Source organism: Choloepus didactylus, chromosome 2 (genome assembly GCF_015220235.1).
Source record: "Choloepus didactylus isolate mChoDid1 chromosome 2, mChoDid1.pri, whole genome shotgun sequence".
Classification (NCBI taxonomy): domain Eukaryota; kingdom Metazoa; phylum Chordata; class Mammalia; order Pilosa; family Megalonychidae; genus Choloepus; species Choloepus didactylus.
This window is the reverse complement of record NC_051308.1, coordinates 57,077,106-57,090,409: the sequence shown is the minus strand read 5'-3', so window position 1 is coordinate 57,090,409 and position 13,304 is coordinate 57,077,106. Positions and strand designations below refer to the sequence as shown.

At 47.8% G+C, this 13,304-nt stretch overlaps 1 long non-coding RNA gene across 1 annotated transcript in view; it reads right to left on the bottom strand.

Moving 5' to 3' along the window:
* Positions 1-13,304, bottom strand: part of LOC119526120 — a 63,103-nt gene that overhangs the window by 15,135 nt on the left and 34,664 nt on the right. The gene's annotated exons all lie outside the window — the stretch shown is intronic.

Sequence of the window (13,304 nt, the reverse complement as noted above, 5' to 3'; positions counted from 1 at the left end):
GATTCATCCACGTTGTGTGGATCAGGAGTTCACTCTTCTTATCATTGAATTTGACATCACATGGCTATGTCACAGAATGTTCATCCATTTCCCTCTTGGTGGACATCTCTGGATGCTTTTAATATTTTTCTTTGTGTTTTAGTTTACTAAAGTTTCATAGTAATATGTGTGGATGTGGGTATCTTTTCATCCTGCTTGAGATTAATCTGTCTTCTTAAATTTGTGATTTGTTATCTTTCATTGGTTCTGGAAAATTCTCAGCTGTTATCTGTTCACATATGGCCTCTTACACAATTTATCTCTTCTATGTTTCTAGGATTCCAATTAAACATATATTCATTCTTCTCACTCTGTCCTTTACTTCGCTTAACTTTTATAGTTTCCACCTTTCTGTTGTTCTGTGCTGAATTTTAGATAATCTCGTCTATCTTCTAGTTCACTAATTCTTTTCAGCTATGTCTTTTGGTCTTTTTTTTTCTTTTAATTGAACTGATTCTTTCTAGAAGTCTGAATTGGTCCTTTTCTAAATATGTCACTTGTTATAGTTTCTTATTAACTGCAAATATTTTCAAACATGTCTTTTATTTCTCTAAACATAGAAAACATAATTGCTTTATAGTCTGTCTGTTCGTTACAAAATCTGACATTTTTGCAGATTAGTTCCTCTTATTTGTTGTATCCATCTTACTCATGGTGCCTATTCCCTTGTGTATTTGGTTATTTTTTTGTTTGCTGCTCATTATACTTGAAAAATAATTTAGTGGAATAACTTGAGACCTAGGGCATGAGGTTGCTTTCCTCCAGGGAATTGTGCTTGTTCTGTTTTGTTTTATTGCTTGTGCCTGGCACTGTGGGCGGTTCAAATCTGGGACTCCCTTAAATCAAGTTCAAGTTCCCTGGACCACCCATTGATGAGAACTCTGCCAAATTGTTATCGAGCTGGTATAATTTGGTTCACCTTTACCCTGAGGGTGTAGTCCTTTGGGATCCTTGCTTGTAGAGGGAAATGTCCCCTGTCTTCTTCAAGTGCTGACCTTTGATTTCTATCCTCTTTGCCCTTGCATGCATCAAAACAGAAGTTCATGTTTACTAGGGTTAGCAAATCCTCAGTTTCTGCTTCTGGGATTTCCATTTTTCCTTTTCATTTGGCCTGGTTGTTTCCTTCTCTCTTACAATCTCTTTTGTTACTTCTTGTTTTTTAGAATTTTTTTTTTAAATTTCATCTATCAGTTTTATTTGTTGTTAATGCTAGGGCTGGTCCAAATAAACTAGTCCACCATTGCAGGAAATCGGAAATCCCACTGAATATTTTAAGCTGGATGGGGGGCCAGGGGGGAAGTGATATAACATGGATCTTTTAGGGGTGATAGGAATGTTTTACATCTTAATTGGGGTGGTGTTTACATCGGTATATACATTTGTCAAACCTCATCAAACTGTACACTTAAAAACGGTGCTTTTTATTGTATGCAAATTATTACTCAAAAAGTTGATTTAAAAAGAAAGAAAAAAAAGATCTCTATTGATGCAGAAGTGATATATAGAGGGGAAAGAGGCCCTGCACGGGCCCCGTTTTCAAGGAGTTCAGGGCCCGTTGTGAGGCTTAAAGACTGGGAGTGGGACCAGGAGGGTGGGAGTGAAGGAGGGACAATCCCAAGGGGGGAGCAGAAAAATGAGTGGGCCTCAAACCAACCCCATGGGCTTGGGACAAGGGAAGGACCTAGGTCTTGGTGGTGGGCAGTGTTGAGGTGGGACCAGGGAGCTGAACTGAAGAACTTGGGGAGCCCTTGCAGAACATCAGGGCAGGGCCAGAGGAGGCACCTGGAGCTCTGTGAGGCCCTAATGGAGAGGAAGAGAGCTGCTGGAAAGAAGTGCCAAGATGGATGGTTTAATCCCACTGCAACGTGGTGGCTAATGGATTTCATATCCCCTCCCTGAGCTCAGTCACAAGAGGAACTAAAAGATTGGGGGAGAAAGGAAGAAGTGGGGAACAAGAGAGGAGAATAAACTGAGCAGTTGGAAGGCGAAAAAAAAAGGAGGGAAAATGGTAAGCTACATGAATAAGAGATAGGAAGGAAAGGAAGGAAGGAAGAGAAAAGAGAGCTAATGGGGAAGATAGAGTGAAGAATAGAGAAGAAAGGGCAGGAAGAGGGAGGTGAAAGGATGGGCTCAAGGAAAAAGGTCAGAATTTAGCAGCCTCCACAAACCAAATTACCCCTTCGCCCACTTTGGCAGCAAGGGAGAAGCCATCATAAATCTGGTCTTGGAGATAGCTGGCTTCCTCTCAGTCCCCCAGATTTTCTCTTCCTCCCTCTGCCCACTTCTCCCCACACCTCACCACATCCCTCATTTTTGCCTCCAGAACAAACAGGAGAGAGGGTGGCTGCCTGCCCAGAGAGCTACTGCATTCAGAAGGAGCCCAACAGATGAGTAATGCTAATAATATAGTAGTGCTAATGACAACACCCAGCCATTTACCAAGCACCTGTCTCCAAGGAGCCCAAAGCTCTCTTCAAATCCAAGTTCTGCTTAAGATGGGACAGGAGGAGGCTTCTCTGTCCTCCAGTGAGGATCTGCATATAGGAAAGGAGCCTGAATTCCAACATGAGAGAGGCAAGTTAGACCAAAGGAAGAACTTTCTGACAAGATCAATTCTGCTTGAAGTGCTTGATTAACAATGATTGTGAAAATGAAGGCATGGTGGAGTGGAGAACCTAAATTTCTGGAGATCTCTAATGAAAGCGGAGCCACCACTGCCTTAGATTGCCTCGCCTCCACTCCCCACATCACCCTTTGCTAATTTTTTGTCAAGCCCTGGCCCGTGGAGCAGACAGTCGGGGCTGCCAACCACCTTCCAAAACATGTTTTGCCTTTTTTGCCTTCATTCTGTGGCTTGGCTTAACTGGGCCTGAAAATTCCCCACACCTGGGGTGGGCCAAGATGGGATGCTCCCTTGCTAGCATCACTGTTTCCAGCCCACAGGCCCGGCTCTGTCCTCGGAATGGCCTTATGGGATGAGACAGTAGCTCTGAGTCCCTGAGATTTGCAAGGGGCAGCTTCCAGAGGACTGTATGGAGCAAGAGTCACCAGGAGGCCATGGTGTGGAAACTCTAGAGGTCTTGCTGCACAGCCCCTAATCCCAGTGCCTCGCAAGAAAGGGCCCCCATGATGGTCTTCTGGGATTGGGGATGGCTGCATCAGTTCACCTCAGAGGTGCCTGGATGGAGGGCGTGGTACATTTGTGCCCCAGTAAATCATTTCTCCTGCCCTCTGCCCTCAGCCCAAGCTCCCTTGGCTCAATCCCCTGCTAATGGACTCCAAGGCCAGCATAAACACTACAAAGGAAACAGTGTCTCTTGGCAAGGACACCTCATAACAATGCTCTAGACCCTTCGTCAGAGCTGTTGGATGAGCCACAGCCATGAAAAGTATTTATCCTTTATTCGGTACCTTTGGGGTCAGACGGTCATTAGGGGTCTCGGCCTTGATTGTCTGGTCTAAGTCTGTAGTGCTTGTTTCAGATGGTGGGTCCACTCTTAGAGGAGAAGAAAGCAAATCTCCTGGTTGCTCCATGCAGCACTTAGAACAGCCCCAAAGGCCACCTGTCCCTTCTGGGGCACTGGGGAGGGAGAACAAGGATGAAGCCAGGCAGAGCCCCCTCGTTCCCACACCATCAACTGGGAGAATCCTTCTCTCCCTACCTTGGGAAATGCCTGATGTGATGGAGAGACCCAGTCTCTGCCTTGGGGCATGTCAATCTGATAGGAGCTCCCAGTCTAAAGAAGGAGTCAAGCCACAAACAGAGCAGACACAGGAAGACCCAGGAAGAAACCATAGACAGGTGTGGGAGTGGGGGGCAGAGTGAGCTGTGGGAGCAGAGGGGCTCAATGGGTCTGCCCGGGTGGGGTGGGGTGGGGGCACCTTTCCTGGAGCAGGGGCCTTTACCGATTTCAAGGACAGGGTGGTGGGTCAGCTCTCTAGAGCACCAATCCTGGGTGTGGAGCAAGGGGCTAACAGCTATCACACAGCTGTGTGCTCTCTCCCTCAGCCCTGTGTCCCCCTGCCACAGAAGCCTCTAGATGTGGGCAGGAGTTCATGCCTTTGTGAGGCGTTGCTTTTGAGATTCTGCAGTAGCAGTTCCAAGCCCAGGAAGCCAAGCAGGGAGAAAACAGAGCAGAGTACGTTTGCGGTTTTGGTATTTGCCTCCAGCTGGGTCCTTTCACTCTGGAGGGAGGCTCACAGGCTCAGAGGGGAGCCAGGCCACGTGGCTGGGCCCCTGAGCCCTGTGATCTGATGGTGAACAAGGCCAGGGCTGTGTATGGGTAGTGGAGAGGGGATCTGGGGGTGACAGTGGGTTGGGGAGAAGGGAAAGCAGGCACCCCTCCTGAGCTGCAGGCCAACCAGTCATTTTCCCACACTGGGCAAGCAGACCATAATGAAGGAGAAATAAAGAGAAAGGAGGCCTAGGCTTGGGGGTTTAATGAAAGGAGTGGGCGAGGGTCTGTGACACCTGTTGGGAAAGACATGGTAGTTCTGTTATTTCAGTACAAGCCATGAGCCAGGCCTCAGGAGACCAGAGTTCCAACCCAACCTGACACCAGTGATAGTGTGGGCAGGGACCAACCATATTCATGTTTTATTAAGTACCACCCCCACACACACACACACACATGCACACTCACAGACAATAAATAGATCAGAGCCTGTGGATTACCATTCATTCTGCAAGCATTTATCAGTATAGCAGAGATAGCATAGACATTGGAGCCAGGCTGCCTGGGTTCAAATCTAGCTCTAGAACTTTCTGACTGTATAGTACTCTGTGCTTTAGTTTCTTCACCTGTCAAATGGGGATGATAATAATAGTACCTACTCCTCAGGGTTGTTGTGAGGATTAAATGAACTAATTCATTGTAAAACTCATGCATGGCATTTAGCAAGCCATGATAAGTGTTAGCGCTTCTGACCATTATTATTTATCTGCCAGATACTTTGACAGGAGCTGGATGTTGAAGACCCTCCAGTCCCACAGAGGAGATAGACATGGAAATAAGCAGTAGCTGCACTGTGCAGTAAGTTGAGTAACAGAGCTTTAGCCTAGGGGAACACAGGCGAGGATAAACTGACTCTGCCTGTGGAAACCAGGGAGAGCTTTGCAGAGGAGGTAGTGTTCAATGTGGGCCTTGCAGGGTGAATAAGAGTTCCCCAAATGGAGAATAAGTGGAAGAAGGACACTTGAACCTGGACTGGGTAAAGGTTAGGGACATGAAGCCCTGGGTACCATGATCGCACAAGGCTGGTTCTTAGGTTCTGCAGGAAGGAGGGCAGGAAATGAGAATGGCAGAGTCAGACTGTCAGTGGCCTTGAGTGTCAGACTAAGGCATTGGAATTTCATTCTGTGAACAACTGAGAGATAAGCAGAATTTTCAGCAAGGGAATTACATGGTTACGTTTGTGTTTGGGGAGATAACACACTTGTTGGCTCATGGGAATTAGATTGGAAAGTGAGAAGGCTGCAGCAAAAAAATCAGGAAGACTTTGCAATGACCCAGGCAAATACAAAGGAGGAGAAACTATTCTAGTGCTTCTAGGCTCAGTGCTGGATTGCCACTAAGGCCAGGGGGCTGGAATGTGAAGGCCTACTCTGTGCCAGAACTGTGCCAGGTCCTGGGGCTCCAAACAGGAATCAGATTCAGCACAGGCTCATGGGAGCTGGTAGAAGAGGCAGGCGGGAGGACAGAGGAGGGTAGTGAAGTGGCATGGGCCCGGAGTTGAACATACCCTGGGGACTGTGCCACATGTGGACGGAGCGGCCATCACTCCCCAGGGTTGAAGAGGAGAGGGCTGTCTGGTGAGGCATCTAAGAAGCTGTAACACCTAGGGGAAGAAGGGCTTCCTAAACAGAAGGAGCTGTGAGCAAAGATAAAAAGATGTGAAATAGCTTGGGGCCTTCTAGCTGCTGTGAGATGGTCATGTTAGGAGTCTAGAGTTCGAAAAATGAGGCCAGAGAGGTAAGCAGGGAACAGAGCATGGGAGAGGCTCATATGTCATGCCAGGGAGTTTGGGGCTGCCTCCTATAGGCCTGTAGTTCTCAGCCAACAGTGTGGATCAGAATCGCTTATGGTGACAGCCTTTAAAAACACAGATCTCCTGGAATCAGCACTTCTGGAGGTGGGGCCCCAGGCACATGTAATTTTAAGTGGTCTCTGGTGAGCCTGACCAGCACTGTGGCCTTAGAACCAAGGCCCTGGGGACAGGGGACACTGAAAGTGCCTGGACAGATCCAGGCCTTAAGGAGAGCCAAGCTACCACACTAAAGAAGGTGTTAATAATAGGATGGTATATGGGAACTCTGTATTTTATGAATGATTTTTCTGTAAACCTACAACAACAACAACAACAAAAGAGGCAGGTTGGGGAGGAGTGCAGGGGGTGAGGAGATCTGAGGCTGGGAGATCAGGGAGGAAAGCAGTGCCACGGCAGGAGAGAGAGGGAGCCAGCTTTAAAAGCCACTGAGGAAAAAGAGGACTGGCCAACTTGGTGAGTCCATTCGGGGAGAAAGAGAGAGAGGAGGAGTGTGTAACTTCCTACTCATTTTAAGGACGAGAAGCTAAAGCCCTGAGAAGTGGTTCTCAACAATTTCAAGTATGATCTCTTTTCAATATAATTTTTTAAAAAAATGTATGTGATGGTAATGTTCCAGTTTGCTAATGCTGCCAAAGTGCAAAATACCAGAAATAGATAGACTTTTATAAAGGGGGTTTATTAGGTTACAAATTTACAGTTCTAAGGCCACAAAAGTGTCCAAACTAAGGCATCAGGAAGAAGTACCTTCCCTGAAGAAAAGGCCAATGGCATCCAGAACACCTCTGTCAGCTGGGAAGGCACATGGCTGGCATCTGCTGGTCCTTCTCTCCTGGGCTCCAGTTTCAAAATAGCTTTCTCCAGCATGTCTCTGGACTTTTGTCTTAACTTCTCTCTCTCAGCTTCTGTGCATCCTTGCTTGTTTCTCCCAGGACATTTCTCTCTGAGCATCTGGGGGTCCTCTCTTAGCTTCTCCAGTGTCTCAGGGTCCTCTTTAGCTTCTCCGGGGCAAACTCTGGGCTTTATCTCTTAGCTTAGCATCTCCAAACATCTGGGTCTGTGTCAGCTCTGAGCTCTCTTCAAAATATCTCTGTCTTTTATCCTCTCATAGAGGAAGCCAGTAAATGAATTAAGACCCACCTTGAATGGGGGGGGGGTCACATCTCCATGGAAATAATCTAATCAAAAGGCCCTACCCACAATTGGGTGGGGCATATCTCCACAGACACAACCTAATCAAAAGATCCCACCCACAATAAGTCTGCACCCGTAAGACTGGATTAAAAGAACATGGCTTTTGTAGGGACATAATAGATTCAAACCAGCACAGGTAGTTAGACTTGAAGGAATTAAAAAATACCCAATGACATGAAGCTAGATGGATTTAGAGATGATTTTAAAGAATTTATGCTTCATTCATCACACCAACATGGAGATACATCAACAAGAGCATCAGAGACAGAAAGATTTGGATTCAAACCTCTCTGCCATTATTAGATGTGTGACCTCAGGCACATTATTTACCTGCCTTGCCTCAGTCTCCTTACTTGAAAATGAGGATTAGGGTTGCACCTGCCTCCTTAGCTGTGTGAGGATTAAAGAGTTGGTATGTGTACAGTTAGAAGAGTTCTTGGCATAGAGTAAGCCTTAACAAACCTTAGCTATTATTGCTACTACTATTCTGTTAAAAGGCGATGTGTGGCGCACGTGTGGATGTGGGGTCCCTGTGAGGTCATATGTGGTGAACCCTGGCAGGGCTGCCTTGCTCATCCCCTCCTAGACCTTGTAACATGGGGCAGAACTTACTGCATGTAGCCCCCGACCACTCGTGATCACAGGCTGCAGTGTGACCGTGCCCATTGGAGGCAGTGTCAGTATCCAAAAACCTGTGGGTCCGGAGCAGGCTGGCATTGGTGCCTTACTCAGAATTATCTCTGGAACCTGGATAGTAGATCCAGGGGCTATGGCTTGCAAAGGGCAAGTTCTACAACATAAAATTTAGACTGGAGTTGCAGGATGATGTGATTGTGGGGTGCGAGAAGCATCCCAGAACCTAGGAGGACTGGAAGGCAGGCCATTGCCTCTCACCTGCCCCAGCTCCTTCAGGACCTGGGGACTCCAGAAACCATGCTTGCGAACGTCCCCTGGCCGATGCAGTCCAGTATCAGCAGCTGACAGTGCAGCCTTTGCATCCATTGCCGTAAATACTGATGTCTATAACATTTATGCATCAGCGTGGTCATTTTCACCAAATCCCTAGCCCAGCCCTCTCTCTGCAGAACGGTTCAGGTGGTCCACAAGTTGACAGCCCCTGCACAGGATCATGGACAATGGGCTGAAAATGGATTTGGGGGTCTCCAGTCTGGCTCTTTGATTTCCCCCTTCCCTGTCTTTGCATCCCTCCCTTCCTCTCTGTTGAAGCAGGCGGACCAGTTCTATGTTCCCTGTCTCAGGAGAGGCAGGAAATGAAAGCAGCCTGCAAGTATCTTTGGCTTCATCTTCCACAAGCCTGAGCCTGTGGGGGTTTCTGTGCATTGACACAAAGTCCTGGCCAGAAGTAAGGAGGACAAGGAAACTTCTTTCCCCAGAGAAAAAATGTCCCCCCGCTGGGGTCAAGTCACAGGAACTGGTAGGGGTTCCGTGGGGCGTGAGAGAGGGGACCAGGGCAGAGTGCCAGGCCGCCAGCAGGACTCCAGAGAGGAAGCGACAACCCTGCAGAAGGTTTCTGTCCCCTACATGCAGCCTGGAAAGTGACAGCGAGTGGCTGGGCCAAAAGGGCCATGCAGGCGGGTGGGGTGAGGGGGAGGATGTGCCCTGCAGCATCCCGGGTGGAGCTTAGCCAAGAGCCGTTTGCATTCCCCACCACCACCCCCTCCCAGGGCCCTTGAGCTGCTGTGCAACCCTGGGGCTTACCACAAAGGACTGAAGTGGAGTTTTCTACTGTCCCAGGGAAATGAGTGCTCAGTTAAATTATGAACTGAGGTATTTCTTTCTTTCTCTACTGAGTTAATAGACAGCAACTAATAACCTGCAACACACAAATGAGAAAACTGAGGCTCAGCGGGGGCGGGTAAGTAGTAGCTCAAGGTCCCCTATCTAGCATGGAGATGAGGCAGGACCAGGGCTAGAGTCAATTTTGTGAGATTCCAAACCCAGCACTGCCCACCTTAATTTATTCAAAAAATAAATACCATTTTAAATGGGGATGTATGCACAACTATGTGATGATACTGTGATCCAGTGATTGTATACTTCAGATGGTTTGTATGGGATGTGACTATATCTCAATAAAACTGCATTAAAAAAAACATTTTAAAAAGCAAGTGACAGAATCTCCTTGTTCTCCTTAAATTTGATGAAACAGACTCCTACTGAGCACCCAGGCGTGCCAAGCCCTTGGTGGGTGCTGTGGGTTGTGCTGTGATGGACAAGATGCTGTCTCTGCCCACCGGGAGCCCTCTCGCCCCAGGCAACCCAGACCCCCCAGGCTGCACGGTGGGGTTAGCGACCACAATCTCTCCCATATTACGCATTTGCTCAGACCCCCAGCCACCCTAAAACTGTGAGCCCCAGCTGCTGAGGGGTGACGGTCCATCCCAGGGCCAGCCTCTGGGGGGCCTGATGACCACTGGCCAGTCTGTGCCAAAACCCCTCAGGCCCTCACTACTCCTTCCCGGCAGAGACTTGGGAGACGGCAACAGGGAGGTGAGAAGCCTGAGTCACCTCCCTTCTGTATTTCTATGGCAAGGATAATATACAATCATGCCCTTTCTTCGCTTGCTTTAGTCACTCACTGCTTTGCAAGGCAGCAGTTACTGTGCAGGTCAAATAAGAGGGGAGTCCCTAGGATGGGATTTCAGCCTGGGTGGAAAGTGTGGGCAGATCCAGCCTTTCTGGAAACGTAGCTGAAATCCAACACATTGGAGTTCACCTTCCTCCCCTAGCTAGCCCACCCTGCATTTTTCTGTCCCCAACCATCTGCCCCTAGCTCTCCCTTAGGAGGAGGCAATGCAGAAGTCTGGAATCTTGACTTTCTACTTCTTACCCCAGCATTCACATCATACTGTCCCTGACACTACAAGTGTTCTCTGGCCATACCAGGAAGAGATACGTACCTCCCCTGGGGTGAACTTACACCCACTGGTGTCCCCTGAGACTCTGGGAGGATAGGGGAAGCCCCTTCTGAAGGAACCACAGAGTCTCAGGGTCTGGCTGTGCGAAACCAGCGAATCACAAAGTGTCCTTTCAGCCACGGCTCCCAATGAGCCTCATGGTATCCTGGGAATACCCTGGAAGGGAGGTGGGGCAGGGGTATTATTTTCCAAGTACAGATGAGGAAACTGAGGCTCAGGCATGTTATGAGACCTGCTCGCCATGTATCTGGATGGTAGACACACTGAAATTTTAACCCAGGTGTCCTGATTCGAATCTCAAGACCTCGGCCTATTGTAGATTGAATTACATCCCCAACATAGGTATGTCCAAATCCTAACCCCTGTTACTGTGGATGTGAACACATCTGTGAATAAGATCTTCAAAGATCCTAGTGGTTAGGATGAGGCCAAACCGAGTCAGGGTGGGGCCTTAATCCCATATGACAGTGAGCAGGAGCGAGGAAGAGACGGCTGGGAAGAGAAGCGGCCATGTGACAATGGCAGGGATTGAGTTACGGGTTACCCACAGATCACCTCCAGAACACTACAGACTGCAGAAGAAGCCCGACCCTGCTGACATCTTGACTTTGGGCTTCTGACCTTGAAAACTGTGAGCCAATGCATTATTGTTTATGTCTGCTGGCCTGTGGTACTTTGTTACGGCAGCCCTGGCAAACCAAGACACTGACCAGCACAATATTGCTGGAAAAGAACTTAGAACAGCCTCTCATTTTAGAAATGCTGAATTGAGGCCCAGAGAGGGAAGTAACATTTCCAAGGGCACACAGCTTGTAAGAGTCAAAGCCAGGTTCCAAGTACTCAGCCTCCTGGCTCCCAATCTATAGCTTATTTTGTCTTCTGTCAAGGAGATAAGAAAGGCCTATTTGTTGAAATAACTTAACACCCTTCTCCTTTCTAGCATCCCCAATTTGTCTCAACTCACTTCCGTTTCTCAGCTGTTGCCTCTAGACCAGGGATTGTGAATTAAAGTGTCTTCAAGGCCAGGTACATAACTGAAATAGGTAGTCCAGGCCCTAGACACTAAGTTAAGACATCACTGAGGGATGAGGACTGTGTTGAACTATCAGGTGCATACCCTACTTAGAGGCATTCAAACCCAATTTTTTAAGAAAACAAATGCTTCAAGAAATACCAATGGGGTCTATAGGAGTGGGGGGCAGAGATGAAACAAGATTGTTGAAGCTGGGTGTTGAGTGCAGGAGTACAGGGGGTTATTAATAGTGGTCTGTGTGAATGTGTATATGTTTTAAATTTAACATGATAAAAGTTTTTTTTTTAAATTAATGTGCTGCCAAAAAAAAAAAAAAAAAAAAAATGGGTCCTTGAGTTATATTAGGCCCACAGGCCATCAGTTAGCAAAGCTCTTCTCCAGACATTCCTGAATATTCCCCTTCTCATCTCTATCCTTCATTCCAATTCTTTCTTCAGAGTCTAGGGGGTGGGGGTGGGGGTGGGAATGAGGAGGGAGGAAGGGAAAATACTGGCTTGGGAAGGGCTTGGGAGTTGGTCATCACTGATGCCCAAGAGCACAGACTCTTGGGATTTGGATTGATCCCATAAAAACAGGTGCAGTTCATGCCGCTTGCACCTTCCAATGCTCTGCTCATGTTCATTGTGCCCCGGGCAACCCTCCTGCCCTTCATTGTCTCTTGCTCACCTTTCTTGCACTCTGCCTATCACCCACCACACCAAGTATCCCAGCAGGTACACATCAGCAGGCTGCTGTCCTCAGCCTGTGGAGTGGGACATAATCCGTTTGGATGAAAAATGAAGTGCATGAGTGTCCTGGCACCTCATGGTTCATGGGAGTCTGAAGAGCAGCTGTGCTGACTTCCAGCAAGACCTCCCCAGCAGGGTGTGGGGAGCATATGTTTTGAGTGGAAAGAGGATGGAAAAAGATGGTATGGATTTTATTTTTCCTCCTCCTTTTCTTAGGCAGCTTCCCATTCACCATCATCCCTCTCCTCAACACTCCCATTTTGCCAAAGTTTACAAAGCGCTTTCACATTTTTGTCATTGACTCTTCCCAAGCCTGTGAGGTAGTTATCCCATTTTATAGATGAGGAAACTGAGGCTCTGCATGATCATCTTGCCCAGGATCTCATAGCTTATAAGCAGCAGAGCCCAGAGCTGCAGATCCTAATTCCTATGCTTTTTCTTCTACTCCATATTGAGGGGGTGGGGGTTTGCTTTGCAGCTCTCCATGGACCTGAGGGTAGAGAGAGTAAATATCATTGAGTTTTCTAAGTAGTCAACTCAGGTAGCAGGAAGTTTTGATGGGCTGCTACTTAACTGCAATTGTGTTGTTCTCTACTTGAGGAGCACTGTTAAAGGTAATGGTATTGCTTGGTTGGATCTTCTGTGGAGGTTGACATGGACAGGGGAAATTTGGATTTCTTCATGCACGGCGTGATGACCAACCAACCCCCAAATCTCACCAAAGTGTGATATGGAGAAGCTGAAAGAGGACACTGGCATTGTCCACATGAGTTAGGGACAATGACTTTAGGTCTTATATCAAATCTTAATTCAGCCTTAACTTTGCTGTGTGACCCCAGGCCAGACTTCTCCCTCTCTCGTCCTCTGAGCCAGCATCCTCCTAGCAGCCAAACCAACACTATCCCCCCATGCCAGCTCGCCGTACAGTGAGACTCCACTCCTTCAGCAACCTCCTAGAGAAAGTGACAGCAGCTGGTTTGTCACTGCTCAGAGGGAACATCCCAAACCCCTCACCAACTTGGGAATTTAATACAAGGGGAGTAGTGGGCATCAGAAGCAAGGCAATTGTTGGGAAGAGGGGATAAACAGGCTAGCACTGGACCCAGACATCCAGCCCCAGCCTTGCACAGAGGCTGCTTTTCATGCCTTTTTCCTCTGTTAATTTGGCTTGTTTTCCAAACATGGGTCAAACAATCCCCCTCTAGAAGCAGCAGAAGGAAATGTTATTAGAAACGAGTCCGTTAGTGGGCATGGTGTGTGGATGAAGGCTTTGGGAGATTTGGCTGCCAAATAAAGACTTTATTGTTGTCATTCCTCTTTTCCCAA